The sequence below is a fragment of the Humulus lupulus genome, chromosome 5, assembly GCF_963169125.1.
Source record: "Humulus lupulus chromosome 5, drHumLupu1.1, whole genome shotgun sequence".
NCBI classification, from domain to species: Eukaryota; Viridiplantae; Streptophyta; class Magnoliopsida; order Rosales; family Cannabaceae; genus Humulus; species Humulus lupulus.
Window position 1 is genome coordinate 73,722,073 of NC_084797.1, and position 21,810 is coordinate 73,743,882.

The window sequence follows — 21,810 nt, forward strand, 5'->3', positions numbered from 1 at the left end:
TAGTTCAATGATCCACAACACCGGAACAGAAGAAAAGATTGAAAAATCTAGTTGTGGCCATAATTGTACCCTTTCAAGTCTCACAAACCTATATGTGAATCATCATTCATGCAGGATGCAACCTTTGCATAAATTCACCATCCAAACAAACATATCATATAGTAAAGTCTCTACTAGTAGCAACCAAACATGTGTGCACCATACTAAGAGAACCACAATATAAAATAAGTAGAATCGTACCTTCTAGAACAACAGTTGCAAGGAATCTTTTTCTCATCCAAAGGAAACTTGTAGTTATATGTGATTTCATCACCAGCTGCTATGTGGCGTTTAGCGTAAATAAAAATTTTCTTTTCACCCTCAGCACTTATAACTTTGGTGTAGCAGTTGGGCTGGCACAAAGGAAAAGAAATCCTACTCAAGGACAAAAATAATATATAACCTTAGGTACATTTGATAAGAATACTTATTCTGTCTACCTCACAAGAATGGTTTATAAACCTAGCAATCCCACCACGTTTTGTTGCATCAACCTACACATAATTCAGAAAGTTAATATTAGACATAATCAGGGACAAAGTCTTATGTAATTTTCAGTGGGGACCATTTCTAATAATATTTTTTTAAAATACTAGGGTAATTGTAAATATACTTTCATACATGAAAAACATTATATAAGACATTTTGAATCAAAATATACATCAGGTACAATAGTCTTTAAGGAATCAAAATCAAAACAATGCAAATTTATTTACTCATGAATTATGATATAATGAAAATCATAGGTTTATAATTATACTAAAACAACTTAATAAAAGTCAAAGTTTGACTCTTTTGTAGAATATACATTTAGAACTATTGCTGGAATGGTGTATTATCAAGTCATGACTGCATTGCATGCAGCAGCTTGCTTGGTCTAAAATTGAAGTTTGCCTTTTTCAGTAGTATTCCAGGTATTTAAACGGCAAAAAAGACCATGTATGTGGCTTTGTGTATGACAACATAAATAGAACCAACAAAGTGGATTTGCTACATGCCACACTAAGAAACTTCAGTTATCATTTCACTTGATTTTGTATTAAGCATGTAGGAAACAAATGGGAAAAAAAAGCCAAGTAAAGATAGCTTTGAGGGCTGGTTTACTCACCACATAACCATCATCAAGCCTAAATAGATAACTGCTACCAAATCCTATTTCTCATAATGACGTTCCCGTATGTCAGATATATGTGAAATCATATACCTAATAAATAATGGTCGAAAAAGGACAAATGATAGCTCTCCAGAGAGGAGGTGGGAGACAGAGCATAGAACTACAACTTGAAAGCAGACAGAACAAATAATAGAGCAAATTAACAAAAAATTACCTGAGGACGAATTAGCTCCCCAACATATTCAATAACGAAGTCCTAAGCCTCAATTGGTTCCAAGGCAACAAGACCCCAATCATGTATCCATCTTGTCTAACAACTCCTGAACCTCGTCGGAACCCGAGGAATCGTCCTCGGCATTAATAGAAGCAATGGCCTCGGCAACACTTGCGTAACCTTTAAAACCATAAGTACAAAAAATGTTACTTGGCGAATTCAGCAAACAAGGTTGTCCTAAAATGTTATCCAGAGATGATATTATCCCAAATCGACGAAAACTCAGAAACGGAAACCATGAATTCTCAGTAGCCCGAGTTGTATCTGGCCTATATTTTCTAAGAAAATTAGTATCTCTAGGAGAACTGGAAGAAGAAGAATAAATATGAGAATCGAAAAAGAGCTTAAACTTCCTTGAAGTAGCTCTCTTGGAAAAACTCCTCCGCATATTTATGAAAGAAAAGGGGTAGAATTAAATGATCAACTGAAAGTGGAGAATCAGGGGCAAATATATCATATTTCTTGGCAGCTAAAGAGGAATATTTGGAACATATTGAGAAACAAGAGATTGGAGAGTACAATTGAATTTTGAAGCGAAAGGGAGAAGAAAAATGGAAGTGGTAATTTTTTCTCCAATCACACTTGGTCACCATGTGGAGAGAGTGTACCTCTGGCGTGGTATGCTCCAGCAGCTCACGCGACGGAGAGAAGGTAGAAAGACTCTGGGAGAGAGAGAGCGAGAGAAAGATCGATGGAGAGGGAACTGAGAAACCAAGTGTGAAAGAAAGAGGCAGAGGCGTCATTAGGGATTGTGTTTAGAGAGAATAGGGCTAGGTAGAAACCGAGTGGGTTTCCCTCCATTTTAACTTTACCCAGCCATTTTTTTTTTGTTTCCCTCCCTTTTAACTCTAGAGCTTTCTAACTTTTTAAGTTACCTATTATAATACTTTTCCAATTAGCTTATAATATGTATTATAGAAAGAGGTATTTTGTGTAGTGAATCATGCAGATCCGTTTACAAAGACACTACCAGAAGCTACATTTGGTAAGCATATCAAGGAAATGGGATTAGTAGAATTAAGGCATTAGTTTCAATTAGTGCAAGTGGGAGTTTTTTAGGGTTTTATGCCCTAATTAAAACTCAATTTCTTTGTAATCTCATTTATTATCAATAAAATAATACAAATCATTTTTTGACTTGGTCAATCACTTTGCTCACAAGTTTTATTTTCATGATTATTTTCTTAATATAAACTTCTATTAAATCCTGAACATATAGCTAATCGTATTTATAGTGACGTAAGCACAGTGGAATATAAATATGATTATATGTTCAAAATAAGTTAGTCCTAAGATTAGTCAGTGCACATGATTTACACTGACTTGTGAATCTATGATATGATCTACTTACACATTTTAGCGCTATGTTCTTTCCAGAAAATTAGCAAAGTAGATAAGATCGAATGTATTTGTTACATTGGATGGGACCGATATTGACAGTTGATAGGATATGTAAACATATCGTTATTATCTATTCTAGTCATATCATATAGTTGACCATAGGTCAATGCAATTCTGAGTGGTTAGTATTCTAACTGATTGTATTAATTGAGTTCTTTGACTTGTTCGTTATCAGCTTACCCTACGGACTAGCCCATACTTACATCTTGGGAACTCGATAGAATAATTGAGTGGGAGTGTTAATCATAGTTGTGAACAACTATAGCTTCTAATGAAGAAGTGAAACGATGGTTTCATTTTAGTTTGGTTCAAGGTGCTAAATGATAGAGATCTCATTTCAGTAATTAATATTAGTTTACTTACAAGGAACTAAATGTTTTAAGGATAAAATATAATGAGGGGTAAAACGGTATTTTAGTCCCATCTCTTTGTAGGGCGTCTATAGAGGATTGAGTGACAATTATGGTTGTAACAATGGATAATTAATAGTGCATAAATATTTGTTATAGAATGCTCTATGAATTCAAGAGTGCAATTCTGAGTCTTTAGTGGAGTCACGAGGAATTAATAAGTTAGTAAATTTATTTGTTAGATTTATGATAACTTATAGTAGCTTGATTTCATAGGCCCGTGGTCCCCATTGTATCTTGGATAAAATCATCTATATAGTATCAATTAATTGATTTAATTATCAATTAGAATTATCAAAGTTGATCAGGTCAATTTTGGATAATTTCACAGTGTTATGTAATTTAGAGAAGAAAAGATAAATTAGGACAAATTTATTAATTAAGATAAATTTGTATCTAAATTAATAAATGAGTTTAAATCAAGGTTCAAATTATAAATAATTAATTTGATAAAGTATTTAAATAATTATTTTATTATTAAATCAATAGAAAATAATACAAGCCTTGATTTTAAGTCCAACGGGCTTATAATCAAATGGGAAATTTCACGGGCCTAAAGCCCATGATAATTTTGACCTATGGCTGTTTATTGGCTATTATTTTATTGATTTTTTGATTAAATAAATGACCTAAATGATTCTATAAAAGGAATGTTAAGTGAGAGTATAAATCAAATGACAGACACTGATTTTCTGATAGGTTTTAGATTCTCTCTAAACATAAGTGTTTTTCTAAGCCTTATTGTTCTTTTCTCTTCTTCTCTCTGTATCTATCTCATGTGTTGAGAATTTCCCACTCTAGTCTAGGTGGTTCTAAGGATAATTTGGAAGGCTGTGAAGAAAATTGAAGATTGGTTCAGTTTCTTAGTAATACTCTGCGACAGAAAGGATACAAGGGTTAGAGAAACTGAAGGAATGACTCATTCATTCTGCTGCGTATAATGTACGTATTTTTATCATTATTTCTCTTTGAATTAAATTTTAGAAATATGTTCTAGGTTATCTCATATTAATTTGTTTAATATTAGAGCTACAAGAAAATAAATAAAGATTATGTATAAGTTTCCCAACAGTCACATGGACAATAGAGGAGTCATGACCTTATGTTGTGTTATAATGCATATGTTTTATATAACCTTATGTGTATGATTATGATCTTATGTTGTATGATTATGATTTACGTTGTTAGGGATATCACCTGATGTGACATGGACAGTAGGGGCGCCATGATCATATGTTCTGTGATTATGCTTATGTTTTATATAACCTTATGTTAATGATTACGATCTTATGTAGTATGATTATGCTTATGTTTATGATTATGATTATGATTTATGTTATTATGGGTATGATTCATATGCCTTATGTTGAAAATGTTTGCTATAAGAAAATATGTTAAGAATTTATGAGATATGTTGCTTATGCTTTTATGTTGTGTTATTTTTTTTTCCTTTCTTGTTTGTACTTCCTTACTGGGCTTTTAGCTCACCCGTTACTTTTCCCTTTCACGTTGTTGTACGAATTTTGAGCTACACAAGTATACGCAATCGTAACAAGTAATAAAGTGATAAATCAAGTATCGTTCCCACGAAGACTGTTATTAACTACCAAAAATTAATCTTTAACTCTAATTGATTCGACAAATAATGAATTCTGAATTTATAAAACTAAAGGAATAAAACAATAAAACATTAAAATAGTACAATATAGAACTCAATACTCAATATAGAACTTCATCAACTATCCACCTATGCCTCGGTAATGTGAATTTAAGAATTCCTATCTCTATTGTGGTAGCAGATTACAACGGTAAATTATATTCTTACTAGGACATATAACTCTCTACAATAAACAAATCTCCTACATCTCTGTGGTAAATTAACATATCGCAGGCATTGAACATGTAATCCCTAAGCTACACAAATCATATAGGTACTCTCGTCCAATAACAATTTATGATTATTTGACTATAGCATATTTATCCTTCACTTCTTAGTTCTGAGAACAAATAATTCAATATATTGATAGAGAATACATAAAAACTTCATTAGATAATCATAAGGTTTCAAGAAGAAGAATCCACTAACACCCTAAATAAGAAATTAGTTCATTGTGAACATAATCAAATCCATTAAACTAAATATAAACTTTACTACAAGAGAAAGTAAAAGAAGAAGAAGAAAAAGAATGATAGAAACTAGTTGATCTCCAAGCTTTTGCCTCCACAGAGTATTTCCTTGAGTCTTTCCTTAGGGTCATCTTTCATAAATCGTCATAATGCTGCTTAAATATTAGTTTGTGCTTTGAATGTGAAATTTCTCTTTTTCTCCTGCTTAAAATGCCTTAATCCGCACATTGACCGCCTCAGGCGTTGCAACCCCATAAGTGTGGGCCACGACCCGTGTCCTCGACTGCAAAACTCACTGGTCTTTGACTTAACCAGCGGTGCGACCCTACTATGTCTGTGTCGCGACTCTAGTTCCTCAATTAATAGTGGCGTGGCTCAAAAAGGTTGCATTGCAGCCCTCGCTTTCCCAGAACCTTCAGCTCTCTGTTTCATCGTAACGTCGCAACTCAAATACTCAGTGTTGTGGCTCTAATGCCTTTTTCTCACCAAATCACATCTTTTCGAGGCCAAACACAATCATTTATCAAATTTTCCAAAAATCCCGAAATATTAACAAACAAAGGCAACAAAAGTGTCGTACTGCACAAACATATCTAAATAAGCTCAAAAATTCCCTAAAATTACCCTCTAAAACACTATAAAAACTACTCTATCGAACTCCCCAAAACTTAACTTTTGCTCGTCCTCGAGTAAAACTATTGACATTTCTAAAACAACGAAAAACAAATATGAATCAAGTTATAACCTAGCAAGTCTCAACCTCAAAAACACCATGTAATACAAGCTCGGAATTTTCAATTACGTTTCATCCAGAATTTCAGTAAAATTAATTCAATAATCAACTTTAATCTTTGCTACACCAATCAGCCTTAACCAATAAATAACACACAATCACAATACCATATACATGTCAAATCTTCAATATCATTCCATGAAAAACAAATATTTCATATGCTTGCATAATTCATCAATCTCCCCTAATATGATAACACATTTTCAAGAATCAAAATGACTTTTTAAGCTTATAACAAAAGGCTTAGGCTCAGGTAGGTAAATAAAAAGTCATTTATCCTGAACTATACCATAAGCATACAACTCAAGCAAACCAATCTTTCTCAACTTGAAAACCCACAAACAATCCCAAAATTTCCTACTTTGAGAGAATTCATACTTCTGAACTTGTTTTTTTTCTTTTTATTTTTTATTTTTCTAATGATACTACACTCCCCCAAACTTATTTCTTTCTATTCTTATTTGGAGTATAGTTCATTTTCAATATATATTTTTTCTCTCAATTTTTATTCTTCTATTGACACAAATTTCCAAATATAAACTCCATTACAAACCATCCCTGTAACGCCCTGGATAACCAAGAGCGTTACACTGCATGTTTAAAATAGTGCAGGACTTGCTAATCAACTCATTTAAATGAAAATGTGATCCTAAAGTCATAAAAAAAGTTAGGTTTAAAAGGTTTTGGTCATAAATGGATAATTTTCATTAAAATAAACGTTTAGTACATGGGATCCCAAAAATAGGGCTTAAAGAACATATTTACAAAATTTCCAAAATTTATAAACAATTGAGGCCACTCTAATGGCAAAATACACATTTTCGGTTTCCGTCCCTGTACATTCCCTTGACCATGGCGGCCGAGCAACTTATAATGTACACCTCACCCCTAGAGCTCTCCAACCTATGGTTGATCCATCTTACCCTTGCCTTTACCTGCACCATGTAGCACCCGTGGGCCAAGGCCCAGCAAGAAAACATATTACAGAGCATTTTCAATAACCAATAATCAAATAATTCACAAATCATCAATCAGATACTCTACAGACCACATTGTTCACAAAATAAGTGATATCAATCCGCAAACCAATAATCATTCATTCGGGTAATTAACATGCCATATTCATCAGATTAATAACAGTAAACATACCATACAATATCCAGGGTCGACGCTCTTAAGCCACAACCTCTATTTACCCCACTGACTCCGACTCGCTTAGGCCAAGCTCACTGATTATATAATTAACTTCAGCTACTAGTGGTCGAGCTGCGTCCTTGTGCGCCAATATTAATTCCAGCACTCTTAGGCCGTTTATTTCATGTTCACATGGTATAATACCATCATATGACATTGCATACAAGTATAGGGAGATCTTAGTCCCAACATAACCACATAACTGGGTGCAGTTTTCTTACCTTTGATTTTGAGCGGAGAAGGTGAATTGATTCCGAGCACAGTCCTTAGCCTCGAGCCTCAACGATAAACCTAGTCACAAAGGCCATGGATATTTATTAACTTCTAATTAGAAACAAAATACCTAGGGGACAAAGCTAGCATCCATGACCTCAATTTCTACTAAACCGGGTAGTAGAAATTGTCCCGAGCCTCTAGGTTAGAACCCCCGAGCCTTAATAATACTTCGAACTCTTCCAAGACCAAACCTCCCAGGCGAGTCGTGACTTGGCTCAACAAGTCGCGACTTGCCCCAAGTCAGAGAGCAAGCTCCCATGCCAAAGGGGAGATGGGTCGCGACTTGGCCAGGCAAGTCGCGGCGCGCCTCAAAATCTGATAGCACCCAGGCCAGAAGGGCCACACGCGCCGCGGTGCCCCCTGCCCAGGTCGCAGTGCGCCCCCTTCGACGCAGAAAATTCTGGGTTTCCTCTTCTTCTTCCCAGCCACGAACTACTAAGCTCACACCCAGAATTTTCTACCAACAACCACCCAATCTCAATTAAACTTAGTTGCAAGTTAGAATCTCTAAGTCATAAATTTTGAGTCCAAAATCCTAGCAATTATACTGAAACTATTGCTCCAAATCAACAGAAATTCATCCCTCAAAATTAGTCTAACTCTTCCCTAATCAATCAAAACCCTTCAGTAATGATTAAAGCTTACCATAAATAACTGTTAAATCCTCAGCCACAACCTTCAATTGATGAGCTGAACCCTCCTAAGATCCCAACTGAACTCCCTGTATGATTACTTCAGTTTTCCTCAAGACTTCTCAACCAAAAATCAGCCTAGGTCCCAGCTGGTTTCTCCTTAGCTTGGTCTTCTAGTTCTTCAAGCACCCAATAACCTCAAGAGAGAAGAGGTAGGAATCGTATAAGAGAAGAGGGTGTGAGAGAAGTGTACTTATGAGAGAAAGAGCAGGGAGGTTCTACCTCTTTCTGCTTTATTCCAAATAGTCCAAAACACAACCTTACTATGAAATAACTATTTTACCCTCCATGGTTTTCTAATTCTCAAATGGCCCCTAGGGGTAAAAGGGTAATTTTACTCCCAATTCCCGCTAATTCATCCAGTGTTCCTAATATTTACCACTTAAATCCCATCATCAAATTATTCACCAATTATTTTCCCCAATGTCTAATAACCCTCTATTATAATTTTCTAAGTTCCCATAAATACCCCCAGGCTCCCCCGAGCTGGGTATAAATCCCCACCGTGACTATTTCACCAAATCACTCACTAGGACCGTCTCGAGCCATATCCTGCAAATATATCCACATAATAATGTGGTCTCAACAATTTGTCACACATAATTATATTTATGCCCTCAACGGGCCAAAATTACAAATATGCCCTTAAAAGCTACACATGGCCCACATGCATATATAATACTCATAGATATGCATTTAATCATTTCTACATAATCATATAGTCATGCATGCCGCATAATCATGCATTTATTCATTTAATCACATAAATACCAATTATGACTTTCCAACACGCTAATGAAGGCTCTTAAGCCTTAATAGTAATTTTGGGTCGTTACAATCCCCCAATCACTTTTCATATGCTCATGGTATATCAAAAGGAAAGATAAATAACAAAGTTTCAATTAGGCTCAAAATAAATGTCAAATGACAAAAAGATTCACATTAAGCTCAAAATTGGGTAACTAGGGATTTAATACATCAATGTTGGCTTGAAAGGCTCAATCGTTCCAAAGAATTGCCTAAATCATCTTCCTAAGCATGCATCATTCCAAGTTCAGCTCAATCAACAAACTATGCAAGTTCTAGAATGTTTTCAAACCTCGATCCAGAAATCCACAATCCTACTTAACATGCATATATTAAAGGGTTGTAAGAAATTTATTGATTAAGGCTTTCATGGCAATTAAAACTCAGATCAAAGCTAATCACTAATTTAATTTCACCAAGAACACAGATTCACATAGTTCTAAAAACATCATTCACATCACATAGTTATAAGTATCATTGGCTTCAAAAAAACTTGATTAATAACTATAAACAGCTAAACACAACTAAAAAAAACTAAAACAACTAAACCAAGTTCTAACGCCCTGAATAGTCAAAACTGTTACACCGTCTGTTAAAAATAGTGCTTAACTCGTTAAGCGAGTCATTTGGACTTAAAAGTGTAATTAGGGTTCAAATATAAAATGTTTTGGTCAAAAGTTGGACTTTTCATTTAAAAGGCTAAGTAATTACAGGGGATCCCAAAAGTTTCAAATAAATACAAGTTTATCCAAAAATACAGACTTAGCCGACCTAAGCGGAAAGTTTTCAATTAAAGACTCATGTTCCCCAAAATATCTCGACTGTGGCGGCCGAGCAAGCTAAGTATGTACACACCGCCCATATAGCTCTCCAACTCACGGCTGGTCCAGCTTTTCTTTGCTCTTACCATCACCATGAAGCACTCGTGAGCCAAGACCCAACAAGAAAACCTGAACGAATCAAATAGATATCTAGATAGACATTAATATGTAATGCATATTCTATAATCACAATTGGTTCACATAGATTTTCCAAACAACATACAACTCATGTTGAGTAGAAGGACATTCCATATTCATAATGGCCCCGCCATTGTGGCGGATACTGTATCCGCGTTATGGCCCCACCACTACGGCATACATTACACATGTAATGTCGTTAACGGTCTCCCAAACAAGCAATCAGTACCAACAAGTATATCAGCATAAATTCAAACACATCTCACATTCAACTATAAATGGTTTTGTGACGTCGTCATTCCCGTGCCCTATCCTTGGAGCGCAAGCCCTACAATTGGTGCAAGAGATAGTTTTCTTACCTTGAATCCTCTGCGATAGGGTAATGCGACAACGAGCACGATCCTTTCCTTCCCAAGCCTTATGGTACCCCTAGCCACGATACAATAATGGATAACCATCAAGAACTAAATAAACTAAAAGCTTCAAGATTGAATCCTAGCCTTTGGGACCTTGAATTCTACTAGACCAGGTAGTAGAATCCTTCCTGAGCCTTTAGGTTTGAGTTCCCTACTCAAAAACCCTATTTGACCAAAATCCCCAATTTGAGTCGCAGTTCCCCTCACAAGTGCCGCGACCTTGTACAAGTCAGAGAGCCCCTAAGCCATTTCCCTTGACACGCGCTTCGGTGCATCCCACAAGGTGCCACGGCACTAAGGTGATTCAAGGAATCGCCCTAGTTTCTGGGTTCATGCAGGCCGTAGCACTCCAAGAACAGCGCCTCAATGCAACTCCGTGAACCCAGATTTTCCAAGACTTTCATATTGCTAAAGTCCCCAAAAATCATCTGAAACACGATTTTAATACAATTAGACCAAAAATGTGGTCTCAGCAGCTCATAATCAACAAAACTTAGCCCATTAACCTATAAAAATATCATCCAAACTCAAAATTCAAAGCAAACTCTAAAAATCAAAAGAAGCTAAAACATAGAACTTTAATACTTGAATTGACCTCTGATTAAACTGTTTTCTAGTTGCCTCTTTAAGTTGTATGTTTCCAATTTCCCACTAAGCTTCAATCCCTAGCAAACCTTGCTTCCAAAACTCAAAGATTCAAGAGTTCCAATCCAAAACTATGAGAGAGAGGGAGAGAGAGCTAACGAGAGAGAGAGAGAGAGAGAGAGAGAGAGAATAGACTGAGTGAGGTGTTTTTTCTTTTTGGGTTTCCTTCTGCTGAAGCATTCTAGTGACTAATTTGCCACATTTCCCGCTAAAGCTCAAATTCCATTTAAAATCCTTAATTAATCTTGTTTACCCAGATGAGATTTACCTGATGACATGGCAGAATTAACAAGCATGTGGGATACACGTGACCATTTAAGTGAGTACGATCTATTCGGCCATCGACCAGAAGAAAATTCACTTAGCAGGTAGCATATTTTATGGGTGACCAGTTTGGTCGTAGCATTTCAGATATTTCCTACAGATATGTAATTTCGCATTTATGTAATAATTGTGATTTCCATTTTTATTTAGATACACTTGTATTAAATGTAATTAAGGCATATTGGCCCATGAAGAATTCCTTGAGCCTATAAATAAGACTCAATGGGCTCAAGAGAGGGAACTTTTCAGAATTTTGAGAGAGAATTATAGTGTTTTTATCAGCCAAAATTGTATTCATCTGGAGGCTGGTGAAACTCATGAACCCTAGTTCATTGATCACAGTTTTTGGGATTCTACATTAATAAGAACACTAAGTGGACGTAGGTTATTACCATTTTTTGGAGCCGAACCACTATAAATCTTTAGTATCGTTTTATCTTTTTGTCTTGATTTCATCTGGTTTTTATTGTTTTACTTGACTCCATGTCGTTGACCAAATCAAGGGTCAACATTTTGGTGCTTTCATTGAGAGTTGAATTCAAGACCTCCAAGAAGATCAAATGGCGAAAACAGCTAGGAAGACTGGGCAAACCTCTGATACTTCACGAACCCAGCCTCCTCTGCAAAATGTGGCTGAGGATGAGCCACAAGTTGAATTGGAATAAGAGGAAATGGATTATGAGACTTTGAGGATGACTCTGATTGTGTTACAGGAGGAATTAGCCAATCTGAGGGCTAATCAAGAAAATGTGGCTGAAACGATGGCGTTGCAGCAGAGAGAGATTAATAGGCAATGCCAAGAATTGAATGAGCGGCAGGCTGACATGGATCGCTGGCAGAGGGACGCCACTGCCACTCTGGAGGCAACCATTCAGTTGGCCCAAGGACAGCCTGCACCGGCTTCCCAACCGGATAAGCCACCTAGTACACAACCACAACAAGGTCCACATTCAGATCATCCCCAACATCACCACACTCCGCCTCAATCGGCAAACCCTTAGAGGCTGGAGCAACCCCATGCAGCTCAACATGATATACCGTTTCAAGATCTTGAGCAGCAACCACCCTCTCGGGCTAGTCGAGATAATCCCCAGCAGCAAAGGCGAAATAAGGCTGGGCAGCCTTCCCGAAGCCCTATACGCCAGACTGCTGAGGAGCCAAACCCACCGAGCAGGGGACAACGTCCTTCTACAAGCAGAAGGCAGGTTGAATCAGGCTCTGCAGTCAGGGGTCCTCCTCGACATAATAATGCTTGAGGACCCACCGACCAACACAGGCCTTCACCTGTCAGTCGGGACATGCCAGCAAGGGGAGGGGGAAATAGTGTGAACAGCAAGTTGCGCCGTAATCGGTCACAATTTAGAGATGGCCATGACTATGATGAGGTGGATTCTAGCAGAGGAAATGTTGGTCGACAGCAAGAAGAGAGGGGTGGAGAACAGAGCCCTCCACCAAGAGAGAACCGACCAATTAGCCAGAATGTTGGGGGGCAGCCTAGATAGCCCAACATCTTTGATTGACTTGGCACAAGCGAACAAAGGCATAGGGAGGAGGATTTAAGGGATGTTCTCAATGACAGAAGAGAAAGACACAACGAGTATGCCCCTCCAGCACCAGTCGCTCCAATAGTACCAGACGTTGTGCAGACCCAGCTCGATGCTTTGAATCAGGCCATCTAGCAACTAGTAGGGAGCCAGCATCCCACATTGAATTTGACTAGAGAAGGGGTACTCCGTTTGTGCAAAGAATCGTGATGACCGAGACTCCAAGCAAATTTAAGATGTCGGTCTTGCCCAAATTCACTGGATTAGAAGACCATGTATCTCAAGTGAAAAAATTCAAGATCTAGATGGACATCCAAAAGGTGTCAGACGACGCTCGGTGTAGAATCTTTTAAGTCACCTTGTGCGACACTGCTCAGGAGTTGTTTTTCAAATTCCCTCCAGCATAGCGTCTTGGGAAATGTTCCTGAAGGAGTTTTATGAACATTTTAATGCTGGTCGAGTACATCCAACCGAGGCCAATCAGCTAGTCGATATACGCCAGAAGGAGGGAGAAACCCTGAAGGGGTATGTTCAATGTTTCATGCGAGCCACTGCTAAGGATGAGACGGTTGGCGATGAAGGAAAGATGATGGCTCTTACTGCTGGAGTACGGCGCCATTCATCCCTCTGGAACAGTTTACAAAAGAATGGGGTCAAGAGCACCCAAGAATTCTAGACCGAGCAGACAAGTACATCAAGCTCAAGGAGGCCATTTCCAATGAAGGGAACTCACCCACAGACGGCCAGGGTCCGAATGAAGATCCCACCAAATCCACCAATGGGTCGGGGACACCCAATGGCAACGGCAAAAATAATGGGAAAAATGGAGGGAAAAAGGCAAACCATGAACCATCAACATCTGAGAACAAGCGCCCTAAAAGTAACAGATATGAGCCGAGGTTCACCAATTATACGGACCTAGTCGATAGTAGAGCAGAAGTGTATCAGGCAACTCACACAACTGTTCCCTTCAGGCGACCAGCCCCAATAAGGAAAGATATCTCCAAGAGAGATACAACCAAGTTTTGTCGTTTTCATAATGACTATGGTCATGACACCAACAAGTGCAACCAGCTCAAGGATGAGATTGAGTGCCTTATTAGACAAGAACACCTGAGGAGGTATGTGCGAGCGACTGGAGGTTCTCAGCGAGAGGCTCAAGGAGGCAATGAGCAGGCACCTGTACGCCAACACTTGCCCCTTTTACAGCCAGCTCCAGTTGTTGGTACATTGCTGACCATCCGCGGTGGCTCACACCTGGTGGGTGATAGTGGGAAGGCAAGGGAAAGGTACGCCCAAACCTTACGTCATGACCAGGACATTGAAATGCTGAATGTAGAGGAGCGAACTCCCAAAAAAGCTCAAACAAAGGAAGAACGGATAAATTTCTCTGAGCTTGATGATCACCATGTTCGATTCCCCCATTCGGATTCTCTGGTCGTGGATGTCCAGATCACTAATATGATGGTCAAGCAAGTATTGGTGGATACAAGAAGCTCAGTCAACATTCTGTACAAATCTTCGTTGGAGAGGATGAAGTTATTAGTACAAGATTAGGAACCATGCAACCAAACCATTTATGGTTTTTCTGGCGAAGGGCTCACACCAACTGGCTTGATTAGACTTCTAGTCACAGCAGGAGTGGCACCTGTGAACATGACATTACTCGCTACTTTTATAGTAGTCGATTGTCCTTTTGCGTATAATTTTGTGATTGGAAGGCCTATTCTAGTCGACCTATGAGCCTTGACCTCGGTCTAGCACTTGGCCATGAAGTTTCCAACCGACGTATGAGTGGGATGCGTGTTGGGAAACCAACAGGAAGCGTGGGAATGTTATAATTCCTCGATTACCAAGGCAAAAAGAGGCGGATCGGAGGAAAAAGTCGAAAAAAGGTTGTTGTTGGCATATGAAGTACAAGCCCAATCAGGTGAACAGGTCACCAAATAGGGTGTTGTCCAAAGTGAGGATAGAGACTTAGATCCTCGCTTTGGGGATTTTGAAGAAAATGTGGAACCCGTGGAGGACCTCGAGGAGGTCCAACTAGAAGAGGCAGATCCGACCAGGGTTGTGAAAGTCGGTAAAATCTTAGAGACAGGAACAAATAAAAAACTGGTGGAATTTGTGAAGGAGAAATAGGAGGTGTTTGCCTGGTTGCATAAAGATATGGTTGGGATTGACCCAGCAGTTATCAACCATGTCTTAAATATAGACAAAAATTTCCACCAGTGCAACAAAATAGGAGGTTGCTCGACAAAGACAAATTGAGGGCGTTAAAAGATGAAGTCAATAAGCTAAAGGAGAATGGATTCATCAGGGTAGCGTTTCTTCCATCTTGGGTCTCTAATCCTGTAATGGTTCCTAAGTCGAATGGCAAGTAGAGGACATGCGTGGATTGCACCACCTGGTCGATGCTACATCAGGGCATGAGATTTTATCATTCATGGACGCATACTCTGGGTACAATCAAATCAGTATGCATCCACCTGATGAGGATCACATTAGCTTTCAAACAGATACAAGGCTTTACTGTTACAAAGTAATGCCTTTCGATTTGAAAAATGCTGGTGCGACTTACCAGGGACTAGTCAACCATATGTTCAAAGAACTGATCGGCGTTAACATGGAGGTATATGTCGATGACATGCTGGTCAAGTCGAAGAAGGCAAAAGAGCACATCGGGGACTTGCGAGAATGCTTCAACATCTTGAACGAATATCAGATGAAGCTAAATCCCGTCAAGTGTTCCTTTGGTGTTGGATCAGGAAATTTTTTGGGATTCATAGTAAACTCACAAGGAATCGAAGCTAATCCCAAAAATATCAAGGCCCTGATCGAGATGCAGTCGCCTGCCAAGATTAAAGATGTTCAAAGCCTAACTGGGAGGATTGCCGCTTTGAGTAGATTCATTTCTAAATCAATGGACAAGTGTGTTCCATTTTTTAATCTACTCAAGGGAAACAAGAAGTTTGAATGGACGGAAGAGTGCGAGCAGGCTTTTCAGGCGCTAAAGTCTCATATGTCACAACCACCGATCTTGTCCAAGCCGGTCAAAAAAGAAACTTTGTTCATCTACTTGGCAGTCACAGAGTATGCTACTAGCGCCATTTTGATCAGAGAGGAGGACCATGTCCAAAAAGCTATGTACTATATAAGCAAGAGGTATAAGCAAAAGGTATTGGCACACTCGGATTGAATGTGTCCAAATCCTTCACATTCCCTGCACTGAATACTCTTTTTGTTAGTTTCAAAGGGTTTAGGAAAATTACATTTTGGATTTTTGAATATGGCCTATTTGTTTCCCAATTTTTTTTATGTACTTTTAAAAAATAAGTGTTAACAAGGCTGTCTCATCATCCGAACTTTCCTTCTTCTCTCTGGAAGACTTCAATGTTGGAAATAGATTTTTCGAGTGAGCAGCGGAATGTGATTTATGGCCCCAGTAGATTACAAAAATAATATACATAAAACCATTTTATATATACGATCCTATAAGTTATATATATATATATATCAATCTAATAGAAGAAGATTTACCTCTTGACACCTATCAAGTGTCATTGTTATCTTCTTGTATAATAAACAATCATCCCATCCAAACATGCAAGACTCACACTAAAGTCTTCCAGACCGTAATCTCAGCACAATAAGACGTGTGTGGGCACGCTGAGATTCAATAAGACAATTTATGACTTCATTAATATTCTCAACACATGATATCAATGAAGTTTAGGTGAAGAGAAGGGTTGAAACAATTTATTTTCTCTTTTTATTTTTCTCCCTAAGAAAACTATCTCTTTCAGTCAGATTGAATATTACGATCTTAATCTTCTCATGAGAGAAATATAACAATATATATTTATATTAGTCATCTAGGATTTTATTAATAAAAACAATTTTAATTAATTCAATTAAAATAGATCTTATCTATTATTATATTCAAAATATATTTAATTGAATTTAAATTTAACGAACACCAATCTAACAACTCATATAACATATCTGATTTATTTCAAATCAGTTATCTAACTTTAAATTTCCAAAATGTAAATATTGAATTAATTTCTCAAACTAATTCAAAATAAGACGACATAATTAATTCAAAACTAATTATTTTATTTAATTAATTATTAATTACGAAAATTACAATTAATTAAACAATAAATATATTTTCCATAATTATCTCATAATTATGTATTTTCCTAGAAACTAATTTTCTTAACAAATATACCCATACTTGTTCTATTGATGCTCTTACCCTGTACATTGTTTATAGAGCCTATCCGGAGACCTATGGACCTATAATTCCAATCTCCAATAAATTTATATGATTAATTAAAACTCTTTAATAGAATAATCTTATTTATTAATCACAATATTATTCCACTAAAAATATGGGATTGTACTTTTGTAATTATAGGCATATATTTACTGAGTACTTTATTAAGTGTCCATTGATTTAATCACTTCATGCAATTCAATCCTCCAATAATTGGTTCATAATTAGAGCTAGGTGTAATTATCGTTTTACCCCTCTAATGACCTCTTTATCCTTAAGTACCATTAATTCACTAGCGAACAGTTAATTTATAAACCTTTTATAAATTAGAGGCCTCAAACTGTTCAGTTCCAAAATTAACATTTAAGGGAACCATTATTCAATCTTCATATGAAGAAGGTTTGGATTTCATATCTGTAAATCATGTCCTTAGCCATCTACGTTAATGAGCCCCCAAAACAAAAGTTTTTAGCGTGACCATTTTGTCAAACCCTAATGAGTGAAATGGACACAAATAACATAAATAGGAGTACATGATAACTTCAGGATTTAGATCAATTTGCATATGATCATCGAGTGGTATGATTATAACTCTTTATAGTAAATGATATTTTAATAAAGATTTAAATACATATGTGGTCTAGTCCTATACTTTCTTATTGTATAAAGTGCCTCAACTAAGATGTCCTACTACACCAGTGATCTGGATCTAGATCATATGTATTCATAATACCAGTGGATCGTACTAGCAGTGTTTAATTAAAGATTCCTTAACTTTAATATAAAATGCGGACTATTTAATTCATTATCTATAATCTTAATCATCTAGTACCAATACAGGATTATAGCTACATTAATGAATTAGGAATTTTCTGATATTTATCTAAATATTATTCATCAATAATAAACATTAATTATATGTAAAATATTTCTTTTATAAATTTCATAAATAATGAACTACTTTCATTGCTTTAAGGGAACTATGCCCAACTTTCAAGGCAATTGATTTTTCTTTGATTTCTTCTATTTTACCTTTTTTTCTTATTTGCTGATTAAGTTTAAAAGTTTGAAGTGAACCCATCAATTCTTCTACTTTTATTTTTTAAAGATCTTTTGCTTCTCAATTGTAGTGAGCTTAGTCTGAAACCTGTCAGGAAAAACTCTAACAATTTTTCAGACCAAAATATTTTCTTCAAGTTTCTCACCAAGAGAAAAATATTTGTTTGCAATATCTAACAATTTTTCATAAAACTCGATAAGGGTTTCATTTTCATTCATTTTTAAATTTTCCAATTTTGTTGTGAGCATAACTGTAATGCCCTGGATAGCCAAGACCATTACACTGTGTATTTTAAATAGTGTTGGACTTGCTAATCAAGTCATTTGGACATAAACGTGTTACTAAGGTTAGTTAACGAATTAGGGTTAAAAGATTTTGATCGTGAAAATAGTTGTTTTCATTAAAAGGTTTGAGTCTACACATGGGATCCCAAAAAAAAAAAGTTTTTACAAGGCATTTACAACTCTCAAAATAATTACAACTTAAGCTAGCCTAAGGGGAAAAATCAAGTTTGGCTCTAGTCCCTATTAATCCCTCGATCGTGGCGGTCGAGCTGCTGCAAATGTACACGCCGCCCTAAAGCTCTCCCACTCATGGCTGGTCCAACTTTCCCTTTCCCTTATATGCACCACATAGCACCTGTGAGCCAAGGCTCAGCAAGAAAACTTAATGCACAACACAAATGAACAACAATATATAAACAGTAAACTCAAATCATTCAACTGAATAATAACATAACACAAGAAATAAGCTAGGCAATGATAATCCAACATGTAAGTCAATCTCAGCATTTAATATAGTTAGTTAAGTGCAAACAACACTTCTGTTTACTTAGTAACGTTCAGGCTTGAACCCCTTAGGCCGAGTCTTCTGGTTATATAGCTGACCTCGGCATGCTTAGGTTGGGCTATGTTCCGCACGCTTAACATCAACCCCAGCTCCCTTAGGCCAAACTTTCAGATCATTATAAACAAATAAATAAATTGTCGAACACGCAATCGATTGTAGCACAAACAAGCATGCCTATCCAGATACTTTTAAATACAGATATAATCACAATCTCACATATAATCATATTCGTTAACAGGGGGACCAAGCCCTGATCACAATCCAGGTGCATTTTTTGTACCTCAAGTCCCGAGATTAAAGTGTAAGGCGTTCCTGAGTATGATCCTTAATCCAGCGCATTAGCAGTATAGCCTAGTCACAATGCAATAATGGATAACCATTAAAACCTAAACCAAATAAATGCTTATAGATTATATATTAGCCTCCATGACTTCAAACTCTTCTAAATAGGGTAGTAGAATCCTTCCCGAACACTTAGGTTTGAGTTCCCGAGCCTAAAAGCCCTATTTGACAAACATTTCCCATTTGAGTTGCGGCCCTCCTCAGAGGCGTCACAACCCTCTAAAAGTCAGAGAGAATTCTAAGTCAGATTCCAGGACACGGGTCGCGGTGCGCCCTGCCCTGTGCCGCGGCACCAAGATGGTTCAGCAAGCCCCCTTAGTCCTTCTAGGTTCATGCAAGTCGCGACACCCTAGAACAACACCGCAACGCTGCCTCGCGAACCCAGAAACTTCAGCATTTCCCTGTGTTTTCCCCAAGCCCAAATCATCAAACTCCAACTTAAACATGCATCACAGCCATAATTGAGCCTCTATGCCTCAATAATACATTCGGAACAATACAATCACCTAAAACTCTAACCAAAATCCTCTAGGAACTAAGAATTCATCAAGACTTTTAAAAACCTAAGAACTTAAGAAAACTAAAAACTAAAAATCCTCATATTACCTTGGGTGAATTGCGCCCAGCTGTTCCCCTTAAGTCTAGAAGCTCCTAGCTTCAATTGAGTTTCAATCCTCAGCAAAATCCCTACCCCAAAGTTCAGAGAATTAGTGTTCTTCTTTCAGCTTTCCAAAGTACCCCAAATAGAGTGAGAAAGAGGGTATACGTGTGAGAGAGAACCCTTAGTGGTTTGTGTTTCTAGTCACTTTCTGTTGACTTTCCAAAGCCTATATCTTAACTTAAAAGACCAAAATGCCCCTAAACTTATCCTTAGCCTCTTATTGCCTTTGAGGGCAAACCCATCATTTACCACATTTCCCACTAATCCTCAAGTGATCCTATAAATTCACAATTAATCCCGACATGCCCAAATAATCACCAAATAACTACCCATTACCCACTAAATCCCAAGTACGCACTAAGTCCTCGAAATACCCCTAAGCTCACCCTGAGCCGGGCATTTGACCCCGTTGTGACTATTCCGCTAATCCACTCACTAGGATCGCCTCAAGCCAAATATTGCAAATATATCGACATAATAATGTGGTCTCAATCATTTAACACATATAATCACATTTATACCCTCAACGGGTAAAAAATACAAATATGCCCTTATTAACAACAATCCAGCCCGCATGCATATTTAATACACATAAACAAGCACATATATTCATATTACCATATAAATCATGTATGCCACGTAGTCACACATTTAATTTATTAATTCCACATATATACATCCAATTATGCCCTCCCGGCACACTAATAAGGCACTAAGCCTTATTAGCAAATTTGGTACGTTACAATTATCCCCTCCTACTAAAAATTTCGTCCTCGAAATTTACCTAAATAATTCAAGATGTTGATCCCACATAACTGACTCTAGTTCCCAGGTTGCTTCCTCAACTTTGCTATTCCTTCATAAGACTTTAACTAGAGGAATCATCGTGTTCCTTAGAACCTTGTCCTTTCTGTCTAGGATCTGCATTGGTCGCTCTTCATAGGACAAGTCTGACTGTAGTTCCAAGTCCTCATATCCCAATACAAGGGTCTTATCTAACATATAATTCTGTAGCATTGAGATGTGAAACACGTCATAAACTCCTGATAACGATGGGGGCAGCACCAATCTATAGGCTACCTGCCCGATCCTCTCCAGGATCTCGAAAGGTCCTACGAACCTAGGGCTCAGCTTATCCTTCTTTGCAAATCTCCTTACTCCCCGTAATGGCGAACACGCAGAAATATGTGGTCCCCTATCTGGAACTCCACATCCCTACACTTAGGGTCAACGTAGCTTTTCTATTTGCTCTAAGAAGCGAGCATTCGAGCTCGAATCTTCTCAATAGCTTCATTAGTCTTCTGAACCATCTCTGAACCCAAATACTTCCTTTCCCCCATCTCATCCCAATGAATGGGCAACCTACACTTCCTTCCATACAACTTCTTGTAAGGAGCTACTCCAATCATTTACTGGTAACTATTATTGTATAAGAATTCAATCAACGGGAAGTACTTACTCCAAGACCCCTTGAAGTCTAGCACACATGCTCTAAGCATGTCCTCCAATATCTGAATTGTCCTCTCAGATTGCCTGTCTGTCTAAGGATGAAAGGTTGTATTGAACTTCAACTGAGTCTCTATAGCCTTCTGTACGCTACCCTA

The 21,810-nt window shown here is 37.5% G+C and overlaps 1 long non-coding RNA gene across 1 annotated transcript; it reads right to left on the bottom strand.

Annotated features, from left to right (window-relative positions):
* Positions 1 to 244: 244 nt before the first annotated feature.
* LOC133780461 (uncharacterized) lies at positions 245 to 1,222 on the bottom strand. Its single transcript, XR_009869334.1, has 3 exons — positions 1,148 to 1,222; positions 480 to 533; positions 245 to 392 (listed from the first exon to the last, which is right to left on the bottom strand). It is a non-coding gene; the product is annotated as an uncharacterized LOC133780461 (long non-coding RNA).
* Between the last annotated feature and the right edge of the window lie 20,588 nt (positions 1,223 to 21,810).